Raw genomic sequence first — 17,715 nt, forward strand, 5'->3', positions numbered from 1 at the left:
TGATACAGCAAAGTATGTTACAGGCAGTCACTAACAGTGAATTGAAAATCACTTGAAAATAAATCTTGTTTCTAATTTTTGCAAAACTGTCGGTTTGCTGAGGGCAACAACATGTGTTTTATTTACTATATCATCATGAATTGTACTTGGCCACATTTGAGAGAAACCTATAAGAGAGACTTAACGGTGGGTGGCTCACGCCTGTAATCCCAGCACTTTGGGAGGCCGAGGAGGGTGGATCACGAGGTCAAGAGACCATCCTGGTCAAAATGGTGAAACCCCATCTCTACTAAAAATACAAAAAATTAGCTTGGCATTGTGGCGTGTGCCTGTAATCCCAGCTACTCAGGAGGCTGAGGCAGGAGAATTGCCTGAACCCAGGAGGCAGAGGTTGCGGTGAGCCGAGATTGCGCCATTGCACTCCAGCAAGAGCGCAACTCCGTCTGAAGAAAAGAGAGAGAGAGAGAGAGAGAGAGAGAGAGAGAGAGAGAGAGAGAGAGAGAGAGAGAGAGAGAGAGAGAGAGACTTAAGCAATGAGAACCTTACTTTTCAAACAACAAAATCTGAAGTCCAGGTATAATCTCAATACCTAAGGAAATAAGTGAAGACCCAGGCTCTTTTGAAGTGCCTTTATAAATTTGGGTATTAATCCTTTACGCATGTGTTTTGATTTCATCTGTCTGGGGATCCTTCCTTCATTGAAAAAGATAGGCTAAAAACTTTCAACCTGCTTCAATATGAAAACAATTTTTCTCTCTTCATTTGAAGACAAGCATTTTTTACTTTAACTATTGAGGAAAGAAAGCCCTCCCTCTTTCATTGACAAATATACTGGATTTAATGATGATTGTGGCACCAAATATGGCAATCTCTTATGCTGGTTAAGGCTTTTTTGTTGTAATCAAAAGAAATGGATTCTAAGGTCAGAAGAATCCAAGGTCCCTCTGAATTTACCTAGGAATCAGGAATTATAAGCCTCCTAAGAGAAAGAGATGGTCACAAATTAGCCAGGAGAATAAATGAAGATCCAGTTATCAAGGCCCTTTTTCTCTTCACTGACAGAAAATGGACATCTGATTTTCCAAGGGAGAATATATTGGAGTTTCTGTTCATGTCTGTTAGAGTGTGTTCATAGTGAGAAGAAATTTCCTTGAGGGTAAATCTGGCTGTAATTAAGATATATTGCTGCAGGCTAGTAAGGAAGGCCAACTTGTGGCAGGTAAAGATTTTTCTGGTTCTAGCATTGAATGTCCCATATACCAGGAAACCCAGTCTCAGGCAAAGTAGGATGGTTGGTCCCTATAACACTAGCCTATATGCAAGCGCACACACACGTGCACACACACACCTGCACACAAACATGCCAGACCCTCCTTGTTTTCCCATCTTCTCTTGATGTTAATTCTCTCTTCACATTATATTTCTTCATAAGGCTACATGCTCTTCTTTTCTATTCACAATGAATCCTAACAATTATAAAATCAAAAGTCTGAATTGCTAGCAGTCCTCCACCTCAGAAAGAAAAAGAGAGAGAGGGCTTTCTTTCCTCAAGAGTTAAAGTAAAAAAATGCTTATCTTCAAATGAAGAGAGAAAAATTGTTTTCATATTGAAGCAGGTTAAATGTTTCTAGCCTATCTTATTCAATGAAGGAAGGATCCCCAAAAAGATATGGAATCATCACACATGTACAAGCACATGCAAACAATTGTTATCATTAAGTAACTTCCTATTAAAAATTTGAAGATGGCCATATTTAAAATTATGCTGCCAATTATAAAATACATCATCCTTCTGAATTGTGCATGGAATATAATAGACTCCTTGAGGAGCAAATGAAACCCAATTAGTTCTATACTCATTAGTTGACTGACAAGAAAGAATAATAGACTAAAGACACACCCACCGCAGTTTGGTAACTTGGAGACCTCCCCTTATGTAGGAACACAGAAAGTGCCTTTATTTTATTTTTTAAGTGAATATTTTAGTCTTCAAAAATAAGAGTTAAGACATGAACAGACTCTTCAATGATTCTCATGGCAGGACCAGATGGAATGTGACGTCTGATGTAAAATTATGCACAATAATGAGGAGTCATGTAAGATAAAACCTGAAAAACAGAAGTCATGGATTTGACACCAGACAGAGGTTGATGTCCTCTTATAAGGTATCTAACTCTAAGTCCAGGGATTTAAATAAAAAAGCCAACAGGAACCAAGTGGATAGCTTAAATACACCAGGATGAGGTCCAGATGGAGACTCCAAGCCTAATTTAAAAGAAAGAGTCCCTACACAGTGCCTGTTGATTGTTGCCTAGGTTCAGTGTGTCTGATTTTGTGATATTTCCAGGACAGCAAAACAAAAACAAAAAAAATCGAACCACAACCCAGTTTGTATGTCAAACCCTTTAATTCATTAATTCTAATTTAACACTTTCAAAAATATTGTATGCGAAAACACACCTATAGGCTGGATCTGGCCCACAAATCCCACCTTTGCTATTTCTGCTCCTAAAGCTCTGTTTTTTGTAACTTTGATTAAATAGAATGGGAGGAGAAAGGAACCTGATGGAAAATCTAGAAGCATGATCTCCAGGGGCCTCAGAGGCTCATGGAAAGTGACAGGAAAGCTGGAAAGATACACTCCACAGCCAGCTTCCTCAAGCTACTCTCAGATGATTCCAACTACCTAAATCCAGTGGTTACAAATAATATTTACTTTTAAAAAATGGTTATAGAACTGAAAATATTTAAGTAATGATTAATTTCAACAAAATACTAAATTTTACTGTTAAAACAGTAAGACCCAAAGTTAGTGTCGCACCCTGGATTATAATCCAGATCTCTTGTCTTTCATTCCAATACTGTTTCTAGTTAATGTCACAACATTGAGACCATACACGGCCTTTCAATACCAAAGTCTTCTTTGAGAGATAAAGCAAGACATCACATATTGACAGTCTATAAACTATCGAGTGTTCTGAAAATGTAATTTACTGTGATATGATGAAGAGAAAGAATGTGGCTTGGTAGCTGGAACATCCTGATGGAAAAGCTTATTATACTAAACTTTCAGGAGAAAAATTCATTAATGAAACCTGTAAAATAACATGCTAAGTTGACCTCAAAAGATCCACTCTGTAAGTCTCTAGAAATATTAACAACTCCAACAATCAGAAAAAAAAAACAACATAGAAATTTGAAAGTAGAAATAACAAGACATCTCAGTAAGAAGCACAACAATTAAACATCATTGTCATTTGACAGCAGACATAGAGAAATTAAATTACTCAGACTTAAATATGAGACAAGGCTCTCACAGGTTCATTTAATTCTCTGTTACAGCTCTTTCAATTTCAGCGACAAAACAAGATATTCCAACTCATTGCTAAGAGTCAGCTGGCAGGAAGGGAAACAATGGAGAAATGGGGAGTTATCTTAAACAAGCCCAGGGTAGTCGAAACACATTGCAAATGAACAATTTCCTTAAAACATACATTCCTAATTTCATGAAATTACAAAGTTTCATTTTTTTCTATTTATTTTTTATTATACAGCTGCACATTCTCTAAAACATAGGTGCAACAAACAAAATAAATACTTCGTTTTTTTTTCTTTTGGTGAATTTCAAACATAGAAGTAAATAATTTTTCTCACGATTTATACTTAAATAATTAGCCCACCTATTTTTTTTCAATCTGGAAGATGCATCTGGATTTAATTAGAAAAGCAAGAAAACAGCATCTGGAGAGGATCAGGCCAGCCTGTTCTTCAAATGATTATGAACAGTAAGTTAGAAAATTCTCTTTATGCTCACGGTCCACCTCAGAAACAAGACCTTCTGAAGGAAGTTATAAAATGTTCCACTCTGGCTAATATGACATTAATATCATCCAATGATGAGTATTATAACCCATCAAACCTCTATTATGGTTTTTCACAATTTTCCTTTAATGCTCAGAAATTTCTTTCTCAGAATTTAAGTCTGAAATCCAATAGAGCCAAATTTCGCAGGCCTATGGACTACAATAAACATATCTCTCCCTCTTTTGAAACTTAATCTTGCCCCTAAGTGTCAGCCCTTCTCTCTCTCTTCAATTTCTCTTCACTAATTATCTTCTTTTCCTCCTATCACTGTTCTTCTCATCTTAACTTTTTTATTATTTCATTGTATTTTTGTCAATTAAAAAGAACACTATATATAGTTGCTGTCAAATATTTACCATTTGAAATAATCTCATTTCCCCCTCCTTTGTCCTACCACCCTCTTTGTCTTCTCTTTCATGGACACCCTTCGGGAAAGATTAGTTAACACTCAATGTCTTTGCTTTCTCACCTTCTTTCCTTAGCCCACCATATCTGACCTCTACTGTCATCAAGCCACAGAGCATCTCTCCTAATATCACTAATGATCTATGTATTTGTCAAATCACCAGCTCATTTTCTGCACTTGTTAAACTCTTGGTGCCATTTGGCATTTTTTTTATGATCTTGAGATAACACAACTCTATTCTGATTTTCCTTCCATGTGTCTTTCTATTTCACTTCCTCACACAAGCCTTTAAATGCTGATATCTTAATATTCTGTCAGTAGGTCTCTGCTCTTGTCGTTCTGCATATATTTCTGGGTCACACCTATATTTTCATAGGTTGTTAACTCTAAAAATTTTTTCTAACTTGTACCTCAACTTCTAAGTAGATATCTTCAATTGTAGATATCTGATGAGGATATCTAAAACTTTCTTTCCCAGTGAAAGCTAATCTTCCTTTCTCTCTATTCCCACTTTTTTTTTTATATAAGTAAGGGAATGGAGAAGTATCACCACACATTTTCTCAAGATAGCAATATGGGCATTATTATGGATTCTTCATCTTGCTCACATTCATGTTTATCCATTGATATCAATTACATTTTCTACCTATCCCTTTGTTTCTGTCCCTTCTCCAGTTAATTATCTTCATGATGCCAATCATGTACATAGAAACAAGTCACTTCTTATCTTTAGTTCCTTCCAAGGATGACCTTACATTTGCATAAAGAAGTCCAAACTTTTTGACATTACATAAAAGGCCCTTCAGAGTCAGGCACCTGCCCACTTTGCAAGGTATATACCACCAAGTTCTCCTTCAGGTCCCCTAAAAATCTAACCAAGTGAGTTATTTGAAGGCTCCTGACTATAGCATGATCTCCTGTGTGTCTGAGTTTAAACATTCTTTCTTACTGGCGGACTGTTTTTAACCCCTTTCTTATCTGTGTCTTCTCTAGTACTCACTTCAAGGTCAGTCCCCTCATGAGAGTATATTTTGATGCTTATTCACAATTTTGTCCTCTCTTGTCCCCTTCTAGCATTAGAGTTTCTCATAATCATTCTCACAGCAGTTATTAAAAGTCCTTTTATGAATCCCCACTTCTTTGATCCTCAAAGCTGGTCTAGTTGTTATTATTGTTCAAGACACAGTTGTTTATCTCTTTCTTTGAATGCATGAGCTACCTGGTTTCCTTGCAATAAATTTATCTTTGGATAATATAGGTGAGTAGCTGAAGCTGTGTAGTATGATCGCACAAATGCACTAATGTTATTAGTTAGTTATTCAACCTCTTTAAGTTTTAATTATGAGGTAATTAGACCAGCTCTTGGGACAGAGTCAGTGCCCAATAGATGAGACACCTTCTCCAGGCAGAGCACTTAGCACACTAATCACATTGCATCTCATTATAGATTCCATTGCCTGCTTTCGTCTCTGTACTCTGAGCTCCTAGTTTCTAATGATACTTGTTAAATAGCACATACTTAGTAAATGTTTGATGAGGAAAAGAAAATACTTACTTGGTGTTCATGTGTTTTTGCCTCTCCTGAATCTAAATCCCTGTCTTTCTTGGAAACGTTCTGAATTATCTCTGGACAATCATCTCTCCGTAATTCTTAGTAAATGTGGCCTGATGGCACACCTCATGCCCTAGAGATGATTAATGAATGGGTTAAACTTACCAAGTATCTTACTCCCCCGGTTGCAATGATTGACTCAGAGAGCAATATATAACTGAAATAAAGCTAGTAAGATGCAAGGAGACATTTATCACAAAATCCTGGGATAAAATGCTTCCATAGCACTACAATTCCTCCCTGGCTATAGTAGTGTAAAATGTGAAATTTGAAATTCCAAATTTATATTGTTAACATCAAGCAAGGTATCCAAAATTAGTGTAAATACATTAATTTACTCGAGTACTTTTAGGAGTACTCGAGGCAGGGAAAGAGTAAACTGGACTATATCTGAAATCTTTAGTGCTATAATATCAAGTCCTCCTTAAATAAGACCAATTTATTAACTTTTCCGTTATGTTAACCGATGTATTTTTTGTCATTTAAGCCACACTGAATTTTTTCCTTTTATTTTCAATGTAAAGAGTCATAACAGATATGTTATTTCACTCACTTTACTGGCAATGTCTTTTCTTGCAGAAACATTTTTGCTAGTCATGTCTCTAGCTTCAGCAAATCATTAAACTCTAAGTTTCTGCACTAATTTATTCACTGGCCTATATTTGACTTATACACATAACAATAAAAATTTACTCTATTATGTTGATATTTAGAGGCACATTGCTTCTTTCATATGATCTTACTTTAATGTACTTTTTTTCTTTTTGTAGGATCATTATTTCTAAAGCTGAAAGGTTTCTTAGAGATTATGTTATTCAATGAACTCATTTAGTATACAAGAAAACTGAAGCCCAAAAGGTTAAGCAGTTCTTCCAAAGCTATACAAAATGTATCCGTTAAAAGAAACTCTATGATCATATTTACACTAATTAATCAGTTATTTGGCTTGATTAAACTGTCATTTCTCACAAACAGCTAATTTATTTTCTCTATATGCATACAAAGATCATGACATATTTTCTGTTCAAGCATGATGGTTAATACTGAGTGTCAACATGTTTGGACTGACGGATACAAAATATTGATCCTGGGTGTGTCTGTGAGGGTGTTGCCAAAAGAGATTAACGTAGTCAGTGGGATGGAGAAGGCAGACTCACCCTTAATCTAGTCATCTAATCAGCTGCCAGCGAATATAAGGCAGACAGAAAAACGTGAAAAGGGAGAGATGGGCCTAGCTTCCCAGCCTACACCTTTCTCCTATGCTGGGTGCTTCCTGCCCTGGAACGTCGGACTTCAAACTCCTCAGTTTGGGGACTTGGACTGGTTTTCCTTGCTCTTCAACTTACAGACAGCCTATTGTGGGACCTTGTGATCATGCAATTTAATAAACTTCCATATGCGTATGTGTGTGTTGTGTGTGTTTGTATACATGTATATATATTCCTATTACTTCTGACCCCCTAGAGAAACTTGACTAATACAACAGAAGTCTCCTATACATCATTTTAAGAAAACTAAACTAACATTTAAGTAACAAATAACTAATAATATAACATTATTTGTTACAAGATAGCTATGAACAAGCACCATAAAATTTCTTCTAACTCTTTATTCATTCATTTATTCATTGAACACACATGTTTACTGAAGACAGATTGAAATAGCCTGTTTCAGACTTCTGTTGTTAAATAATATCTATGGATACAGTTAAAATGTAACTGGATGTTGAAAAACAGGTTGAATATTTAAGTGAGCGAGACTCAAAGGCATTCTTAGGAAACAGAATCTATGTTAGCAAAGACTCAAGAGAGGAAAAAATAATCCGTTATAGACAGATAAAATTCGTAGCACAAAAGGAAACTGAGCCAAATGATGAAAATCTAGAAGTCGTGTGTGAGGCATTCAAGCTTTCAGTTGATCTTGCCAGCATGTGTGCACAGGGATGCCATAGCCGGGTGTCTTAGGCATTAGTTTGACCATAGGTAAAGAGCATTTGCACTGAGTGTGTGCCATGTGCCACTCAGCCAGGTCCTTCTCATGTAACATCTCACAAATACTCACAGATGTACTTTAAAATAAGCATGCACCAACATGGTGAAACCCCGTCTTTATAAAAAAGAAGATTTTTATGTTTATTATTTTTAATTTGTTTTTAAATTTAAAAAAAATATTTAATTAACAAAAGCATGCATTTAATGTATGAATTAAGAAATCAAACCTCAGTGGGATCAAAGTAGCATCCAGGTAAGTTTAAAGTATTCTAAAAGCTCAAACTGTTACTGAACTCAGATATGGCAAAGGAAAACTAGGTACTCACTAATCCTTTTTAACCAAAGAGTTAGGGATGGAGAACGGGGCCTCTCATCATTTAAGAGAAAGATCAGACTTTTCTGTGACCCAAAGTGTGATTGAATCAACGATTGATGAGTTGATGCTTTCATGCAGATTAGATTGAATGTACTAGATATTATGCCGCTGAGACCAATTTTGGCCCATTCAGTAGTGGTGTCTTATTTCTTCTGTCATTCACTCAGAGTGCTGGCTAATATTTTTTCAGGAAATATTGAATATTGTATCAAGGGTGCCATCAATTAGAACCTTAATCATCATTATGTAAGATTCTGCTTGTCATTTTAGAAATCATTTCATATTTATTGCCTTTTCACGAAGATGATGCTAGAATGTCTCCTTGATAACTGGCCTTCAAAGAACACTGGCCAAGAAGAATCTGGTCTCTGCAGACTTGAGAAAAGCAAGCATCCTGTGCCTAAATTCGATGAAAATTACAAGATGAGATTTTCTATTATTTAAAGAGCTAAACATGTCAGGAAATCTATATATAGAAAAACATCTATTTACAATGGTATTCACCAGTGCTATAAGATACTGAATTTACATCCCTGTTGTTTTCAAAACCGGTTGAGAGAAAGGCACTGTGAGAAATCAAAAAATGTATACACGAGCCTTTGGAGGATGTTATTGCACTCACACACACAGAAATTAACACTCATCTCCTTAATATCAACCCATAAATGTGGCTCTCATTATTCTGCTAAATTAAGTGTAGCCTTCCCACATTCTTCACAATTCCTTCCTCACTTTACAATTCAACCTTATTTCTAATGTTAAAAATAATATGGCCAGGTGCAGTGGCTCACACCTGTAATCTCAGCACTTTGGGGGGCCTAGGCAGGCGGATGATGATGTCAGGAGATTGAGACCATCTTGACTAACATGGTGAAACCCTTTCTCTACTACAAATACAAAAAATTAGCCTGGTGTGGTGGCACACACCTGTAGTCCCAGTTACTCGGGAGGCTAGGCAGGAGAATCGCTTGAACCAGGGAGGCAGAGGTTACAGTGAGCCAAGATCATGCCACTGCACTCCAGTCTGGGTGACAGAGCAAGACTCTGTCTCAATAATAATAATAATAATAATATCAACCTTAGCATTCTGAAAGATAAAACTCTTTTAAATCAAGGAAAGACCTAAAGTCTGCATGAAAATTTTTGAAAAATATTTTGCTTCAAACCTTGAATTTCAACTCCTGTTTCCCATCAAGACAACTGCATCTTAATACTTAAAGATAAATAATGAAAATCTTTTGTATTTCCCTACCACATAACAGAGGCTGCTTGAGCAGAAGGCGCTATAATTGCTTTGACAATTAAAAACATACAAATACCAAGCTGCTGAAAGATTATCTAAGTCCAGTAATTTGCTGTTCTACTTAGTAGACAGATTGCTTAAGGGCATATCACAAGAACATACAATTTGTTGCATAACGGTAGTGACATTTTCAGTCATTATTATTGTTATAGATTAAAGTCAACCAAATGTATTATGTCAAATGCTAACATGGTGATGGTCTGAATTTTAAAGATACATTTAAACAAAAACTGGTAAAATGATCATGAAGAAATTCAATTTTGCCCCTTATTTTAATAATACCCCATTTTAGTTCACAAGCCAAGCTGAACATTTCATAAGCAGTAACCTGGGGGTTTATTTCCCATTGACAGTTAACATAAAATATTTTCATTTCATATTTCTTGAACATCCATATTACTTTACTATTAATATATGCTAAGCTTTAGAGGATAAGAAAAGATAACATTTTTCATAATTCTCCAAATAAAAATTTTAGAAACCTTGATGAGTTTTTCTATCATCTTTGCCAATGTCAGGATCTCTAGGCTTATTGTCTAATAGAGAAGACCATTAACATAATAAAACACTTTGGATTTGATTGCATTTGTTGTGATATAATCTATAAAATCAAGGAAGATAATTCACATCTTTCTATCAAAGGATAGAATAATAATAGCTAACATCTACTAAGACTTTACCATAAGTCAGACACCATACTGAGGACTTTATGTTAATCACCTCTCCTAAACCTCAACACAACCATATGAGATACTACAATAATAATAATAATAATGATAATAATAATATCAACCTTAGCATTCTGAAAGAGAAAACTCTTTTAAATCGATTATTGTCCTCATTTTATAAGGGGGATAACATGTCAATAGTCACACAGATATGATGTAGAGAAACATGATCCGGGCAACATTAATCCACTTATACTGTGTCAAGAGTAAGGCATACATATTCATTGAGCCAACAAATATTACTTGAACACGTTTTGTGTTCTACACAGAAACTTTGCTGTCACTGTACCAGGTACTAAAGGGAACTGTCATAAATAAGACAAATAGTTTCTATTCTCAAAGAATTTAAGATGTATGGGGAGACAGATTGATAATTAGGCAATTTCAATACAGACCATGCTTTCATTTGCAATGTCTGGTTCTTATGTTTAAAGGTCCTGTGGCAAAAATCAGAGCTCCCTTTTTAGTATGCTTTGATATTTTTAGAGAGACTCTATAACGGCATAACTTCTTTGTTCTGCATAAGCTTGGACATTTGAACTCAGAAATATCAAAGCAATAAGGGGAGCCAAGAAAGAAAAATCCAGAATCTTAGAATCTGGGAATCCCTATGGTTCTTTCCAGTTTCGCTTCTCCAAATATTTGATTCCCTTTTGAATAATATCTTTATTTCTTTATCAATTTTGTGGTCCTAATCTGAATCTGTCATATGATTCATGAACAAAAAGGACTACACAGAATTAATGTTGATTTGCTTTATTGACAGTATATAAAGAAACCATTCAGGACATAGGTATAGGCAGGGACTTCATGACACCAACACATTGGCAACAAAAGCTAAAATAGAGCAATGGGATCTAATTAAACTTCAGAGCTTCTGCACAGCAAAAGAAAAAATCATTAGAGTGAACCAGCAACCAACAGAATGGGAAAAAATTTTTGCAATCTACCCATCTGACAAAGGGCAAATATCCAGAATCTACAAAGAACTAAAACAGATTTACAAGAAGAAAACAAACAAACCCATTCAAAAGTGGGTGAAGGATATGAACAGACACTTTACAAAAGAAGACATATATGAGGCCAACAAACATATGAAAAATGCTCATCATCACTGGTCATTAGGGAAATGCAAATTAAAACCACACTAAGATACCATCTCATACCAGTTAGAATGGCGATCATTAAAAAATCTGGAGATAACAGATGCTGGAGAGGATGTGAAGAAATAGGAACACTTCCACTGTTGGTGGGAGTGTAAATTAGTTCCATCATTGTGGAAGACAGTGGGGTGATTCCTCAAAGACCTAGAAATAGAAATTCCATTTGACTCAGCAATCCCTTTACCAGATACATATCCAAAGGATTATAAACAACTCCATCAAAAAGTGAGTGAAGAATATGAACAGGCACTTCTCAAAAGAAGACATTTATGCAGCCAACGAACATATAAAAAAAAATCTCATCATCACTGGTCATTAGAGAAGAGCAAATCAAAACCACATTGAGATACTCTCTCATGCCTGTTAGATCAATTAAAAATCAGGGGACAACAGATACTTGAGAGAATGTTGAGATTTGGAACACTTTTACACTGTTGGTGGGAGTGTAAATTAGTTCAACTATTGTGGAAGACAGTGTGGCAATTCCTCAAAGATCTAGAACTAGAAATACTATTTGACCCAGCAATTCCATTACTGGGTATATATCCAAAAAATTAGAAATCATCCTATTATAAGGATACATGCACATGTATGCTCACTGTGGCACTACTTACAATAGCAAAGACCTGGAAGCAACTCAAATGCTCATCAATGATAAAATGGGCAAGGAAAATGTGGCACATATACACCATAGAATACTATGCAGCCATAAAAAATGATAAGTTCATGTCCTTTGTAGGGACATGGATGAATCTGGAAACTATCATTCTCAGAAACCTGACACAAGAACAGAAAATCAAACATTGAATGTTCTCACTCATAGGGGGGTGTTGAACAATGAGAATACATGGACACAGAGAGGGGAGCATCACACACTGGGGTCTGTTGAGGGGGATTAGGGGAGGGGCAATGGGGGTAGGTAGTTGGGGAGGGATAACATGGGGAGAAATGCCAGATATAGGTGACCAGGATGGAGGCAGCAAACCACATTGCCATGTATGTACGTATGCAACAATCCTGCATGTTCTGCACATGTACCCCAGAACCTAAAGTGCAATAAAATATATATATGAAAAAAAAGAAATATAGGTAATGGTACTACTGGTTTTTAATAACAAGAACCAGAACAATCACTTCATTAGTTAGGCAATTATAAATGGGGAATGGTTTCATATGATATTTCCTTCTTTGCTTAGAAGCTTGTTTTGATCAACTCTCACTTTAAGATATCAAGTATCTGTTAGACCTGCATTACAAAAGTGCTAAAGAAAGTTATTTAATATGAAATAAAATGAAGCTTAAAAGCAACAAGACAGCATAAGAAAGTAGCAAACTTATAGGCAAAGGTAAATATATACATAGACAGAATAACAAAATCCTGTAATGGTGGTGGATAAATAATTTTTAACCCAAGTATAAAGGTTAAAATAATAAAATTAAGTATAGCTATTAGTTAGAGGCAATGGCTCATCCCTGAAATCCCAGCACTTTGGGAGGCCAGTGCAGGAAGATGACTTGAGCCTGTTGGATTGAGGCCAGCCTGGACAGCAACATACCGTGACCTAATCTGTAAAAAAAAAAAAAAAATTATTAGTTGTTCACAGTGGAATATATCTGTGGTCTCAGCTACTTAAGAGGCTGAGGTTGGAGGATTGCTTTAGCCTACGAGTTTGAGGTTGTAGTAGGCAATAATTGTGTCACTGCACTTTGCCCTGGGTGGTAACACAAGACCCTGTCTCTAAATAAATAAATAACTACAACTACAAAAATCTATAAAAGGTTATGCAATATAAAAAATGCAAATTGTAACATCAATAACATAAAGTTTTGAGGAAGGAGTAAAGGTATACCAAAGTGATTAAAAGATATACCAAAGTAATTAAAATTAGTATCTCATAGAGATACCTGTCTTTTCATATTTATTGCAGCATTATTCACAATAAGATATGGGAACAATCTAAATATTTATCACTGGATAAATGGATAAAGAATATATGATATATCCATATGATGGATTATCGTTCTATTTAAAAAAGGAAATTGTCCCACATGCAACAATATGGGTGAACCCAGGGGACAGTATGCTAAGTGAAATAAACTAGACCAAAAAGGAAGACACAAAAAGGATAAATGCTCCATGCTACCACTTATATGAGGAATCTAAAATAGTCAAACTCATAGAAGCAGAAAGGAGAATTTTTTTTCCAGGAGATACGGGAGGGTGAAATGAAAAGATATTAGTCAAAGAGTACAAAGTTTCAGTTACAAGGAATGCAAAATCCTAGAGATTTACTGTATAACATAGTGCCTACAATAAACAATACCATATTACATACTTGAAACTTGCTAAAAGAGTAGATCTTACGTTGGGTCCTTATTGCAAAAATAATAAATAAGTAAATAGGTCAGAAGGAAATTTTGGATGGTATAGTATGGATCTTTATGGCATAGATTGGGGCAACAGTTTCAAAGGTGTATGGTTATCTCTAAATTCACTAATTTGTGTAAATTAAATATGTACAACTTATGTATATCAATTATATGTCAATAAACTGGTTTTTAAAAAAAAAACAATTAATCCACAGATTATTTTCCTGCCCCTAATATTTAACCTCCAAAACTCAAAGCCCAACACATAAGCTATATAAATTATACATTCACTTCTCAAAACACAATGTTATTTCAGAATTATCTGTGTGGTATTTACCTTTGCTGTAGTAACTTAAGATAAAAACAGGTGGGATTTTTGTGTTTGTTTTGCTTCATTTTTAGGATATGGTTTGCTAATCTCTAGTCATTGGATAAATTTTGCTATGAATATTTTATTAGCCATTGGTCCACGACACCAAAGTTATAATCCAGATGCAACCTGAAAATTCAATCTTGTGTAGAAAGTTTAGGGCCATTTTGAATGCTGCCTCCAAGATCCCATCTTGACAACCCTGCATTCTCCCATATGTGAATGTTTCTTTCTTCTTTCTCTTTTGACAAATGAGAATGCTTTCATTTTATACATTATTAAGAATTCTGTTGGCAGAAAGAGGAAAAGATGGCGCTATAGGAGCAACTCAGGATTGCAGCTCCCAGTGAAAGCACAGAGGGTGAGTGGATGCCGCATTTCCAGATGGATCTTTATTGCCCACAGACCAGGAGATTCCCAGGTGTAGGAGCTCCACAGGCTGCCAGCACGGCTGTTCCAGCTGGCGCAGCTATTTCGGCCAGTGCTGCAGTGCAGTGGCACTCCATACAAAATACACTGGTCTGGTAGCCCTGTTAAAACAGCAATTTGAGATTTGGGAAGCAAATTAGCACATTCATCTGATGAAACAGGACTTAAACAGTAAGCGAGGCCAGGAGATTCCCAGGCAGCGATGTTGTTTCAGCCAGTGCAGTGGGTCGCTGCATGGGAAATCACACAGATCCCAGCGCCCTTTCAGCAGGCGACTGGAACATGTGGGAGAGAGACAACCATTCAACTTAAAAAAAAAAAAAGGGCTCTGAGACAGGGAGTCAGGTGATCAGGCTCAGCGAGTCCCACCCCAACAAAAACAAACAAAAAAGCAATTGGAAACACTCGGGGTTGAGAGTTTGACGGCAAGCACAGCTAAACCCAGGATGGTGCAGCATGGTGGGGGAGGGGCATCCACCATTGCTGAGGCACTCTACCCCTACAGAGGTACTCTGCCATTGCTGACACAGCCTGCTGTTGCCGAGGCAACCCACAATAACAGAGGCGGGCCACCATCACCACGGCAGTTCTAACCACACCCATATAAACAGGATTACAGGGAATTACACACAGCAGCAGGGCGGAGCCCAGAGCAGCTCAGCAAAGCCTCAGCAGGCAGGCAGTGACTAGACTGCCTCCTTGCTGGGCAGGACAGTGCAACAGATACTCATAAATAAAGCCCTAACTCCCCGGGACAGAGCACCTGAGGAAAAAAAGGGGCTTTATGAGTTCTGCTGCAGCAGACTTAAACGTACCTGCTTAGCAACACTGAATGAACAATGGACCTCACAGCTCAGCACTTGAGCTCCTATAAAGTACAGACTGTCTCCTCAAGCAGCTCCCTGACTCCTGTATATCCAAAGAGTCACCTCACAAAGGACTGATTAGACTGACATTTGGCAGGCATCATTCTGGGTAAAAGATAGCAGAAGAAGAAACTGGTAGCAACCCTCACTGTTCTGCAGCTGCTACAGGTGTTTCCCAGGTAAGCAGGGCCTGGAGTGGACCTCAGCAGTCCTACAGCAGAGGGGCTAGACTGTTAGAAGGAAAACTAAGAAAAAGAAATACTTCATCATCAACAATCTGAACATCTACTCAGAGACGCAATCAAAAAGTCAGCAACTACTCAGATGACAGATGGATAAATCCACAAAGATGGGAAGAAACCAGTGGAAAAAGGAGGAAAACACCCGAAACTGTAACACCTCACCTCCTACAAGGGACCACAATCCCTCACCAGCAAGGGAACAAAGCTGGATGGAGAATGAGTGTGATGAAATGAAAGAATCAGACTTCAGAATGTGGATAATGAGAAACTTCCGTGAGCTAAAAAAACACGTTCTATCTCAATGCAAAGAAACTAAAACCCTTCAAAAAAGATTTGAGGAAATGATAACAAGAATGGATAACTTAGAGAGAAACATGACTGAATTGACGGAGCTGAAAAACACAACACGAGAACTTCGCGAAGCATGCACAAGTCTCAAGAGCTGAATTGACCAAGCAGAAGAAAAGATATCAGAGGTCAAAGATCAACTCAATGAAATAAAACTAGAAGGCAAGATTAAAGAAAAAAAGCTCAAAAAGGAAGGAACAAAATCTCCAAGAAATGTGGGACTATGTGAAGAGACCTAATCTATGTTTGATAAGTGTACCTGAATGTGATGAAGAGAATGAATCCAAGCTGGAAAATACTCTTCAAGATATTATCCAGGAAAATTTCCACAACCTAGCAAGGCAGGTGAATATTCAAGTCCAGAAAATACAGAGAACACCACAAAGATATTCCACAAGAAGAGCAACCCCAAGGCACATAATCGTCAGATTCACCAGGGTTGAAATGAAGGAGAAAATGCTAAGGGCAGCCAGAGAGAAAGGTTGGGTCACCCACAAAGGGAAGCTCATCAGACTCACAGCAGATCTCTCGGCAGAAACCCTACAAGCCAGAAGAGAGTGGGGGCCAATATTCAACATCCTTAAAGAAAAGAACTTTCAACCCAGAATTTCATATCCAGCCAAACTAAGCTTCATAAGTGAAGGAAAAATAAAATCCTTTGCGAACAAGCAAGTACTCGGAGATTTTTCACCACCAGGCCTGCTTTACAAGCGCTCCTGAAAGAGGCACTACACATAGAAAGGGACAACCAGTACCAGCCATTACAAAAACATACAAAATGTTAAAGAGCATCAACAAAATGTAGAATCTGCATCAACTAATGGGCAAAACAGCAGCTAGCATCAAAATGGCAGGATCAAATTCACACATAACAATATTAAACCTAAATGTCAATGGGCTAAATGCACCAATCAAAAGACACAGACTGGCAAATTGGATAAAAAATCAAGACCCATCAGTGTGCTGTATCCAGGAAACCCATCTCACATGCAAGGATACACAAAGGCTCAAAAGAAAGGGATGGAGGAAGATTTACCAAGCAAATGGAGAGCAAAAAAAAAAAAAAAAGCAGGAGTTGCAATTCTCATCTCTGATAAAATGGACTTTAAAGCAACAAAGATCAAAAGAGACAAAGAAGGTCATTATATAATGGTAAAAGGATCGATACAACAAGAAGAGCTAATGATCCTAAATATATATGGACCCAATACAGGAGCACCCAGATATATAAGGCAAGTTCTTAATGACTTACAAAGAGACTTAGACTCCCACACAATAATAGTGGGAGACTTTAACACTCCACTGTCAATATTAGACAGATCAACCAGACAGAAAATTAACAAAGATATCCAGGACTTGAACTCAGGCCTGGAACAAGCAAACCTGATAGACATTTACAGAACTCTCCACCCCAAATCCACAGAATATACATTCTTATCAGCACCACATCACACCTATTCTAAAATTGACCACATAATTGGAAGTAAATCACTCCTCAGCAAATGCAAAACAACTAAAATCATAACAAACAGTCTCTCTGACCACAGTGCAATCAAGTTAGAACTCAGAATTAGGAAACTAACTCAGAATCACACAGCATCATGGAAACTGAACAACTGGCTCTTGAATGTTGACTGGATAAACAAC

This window comes from Callithrix jacchus, chromosome 6 (genome assembly GCF_049354715.1).
Source record: "Callithrix jacchus isolate 240 chromosome 6, calJac240_pri, whole genome shotgun sequence".
NCBI classification, from domain to species: domain Eukaryota; kingdom Metazoa; phylum Chordata; class Mammalia; order Primates; family Cebidae; genus Callithrix; species Callithrix jacchus.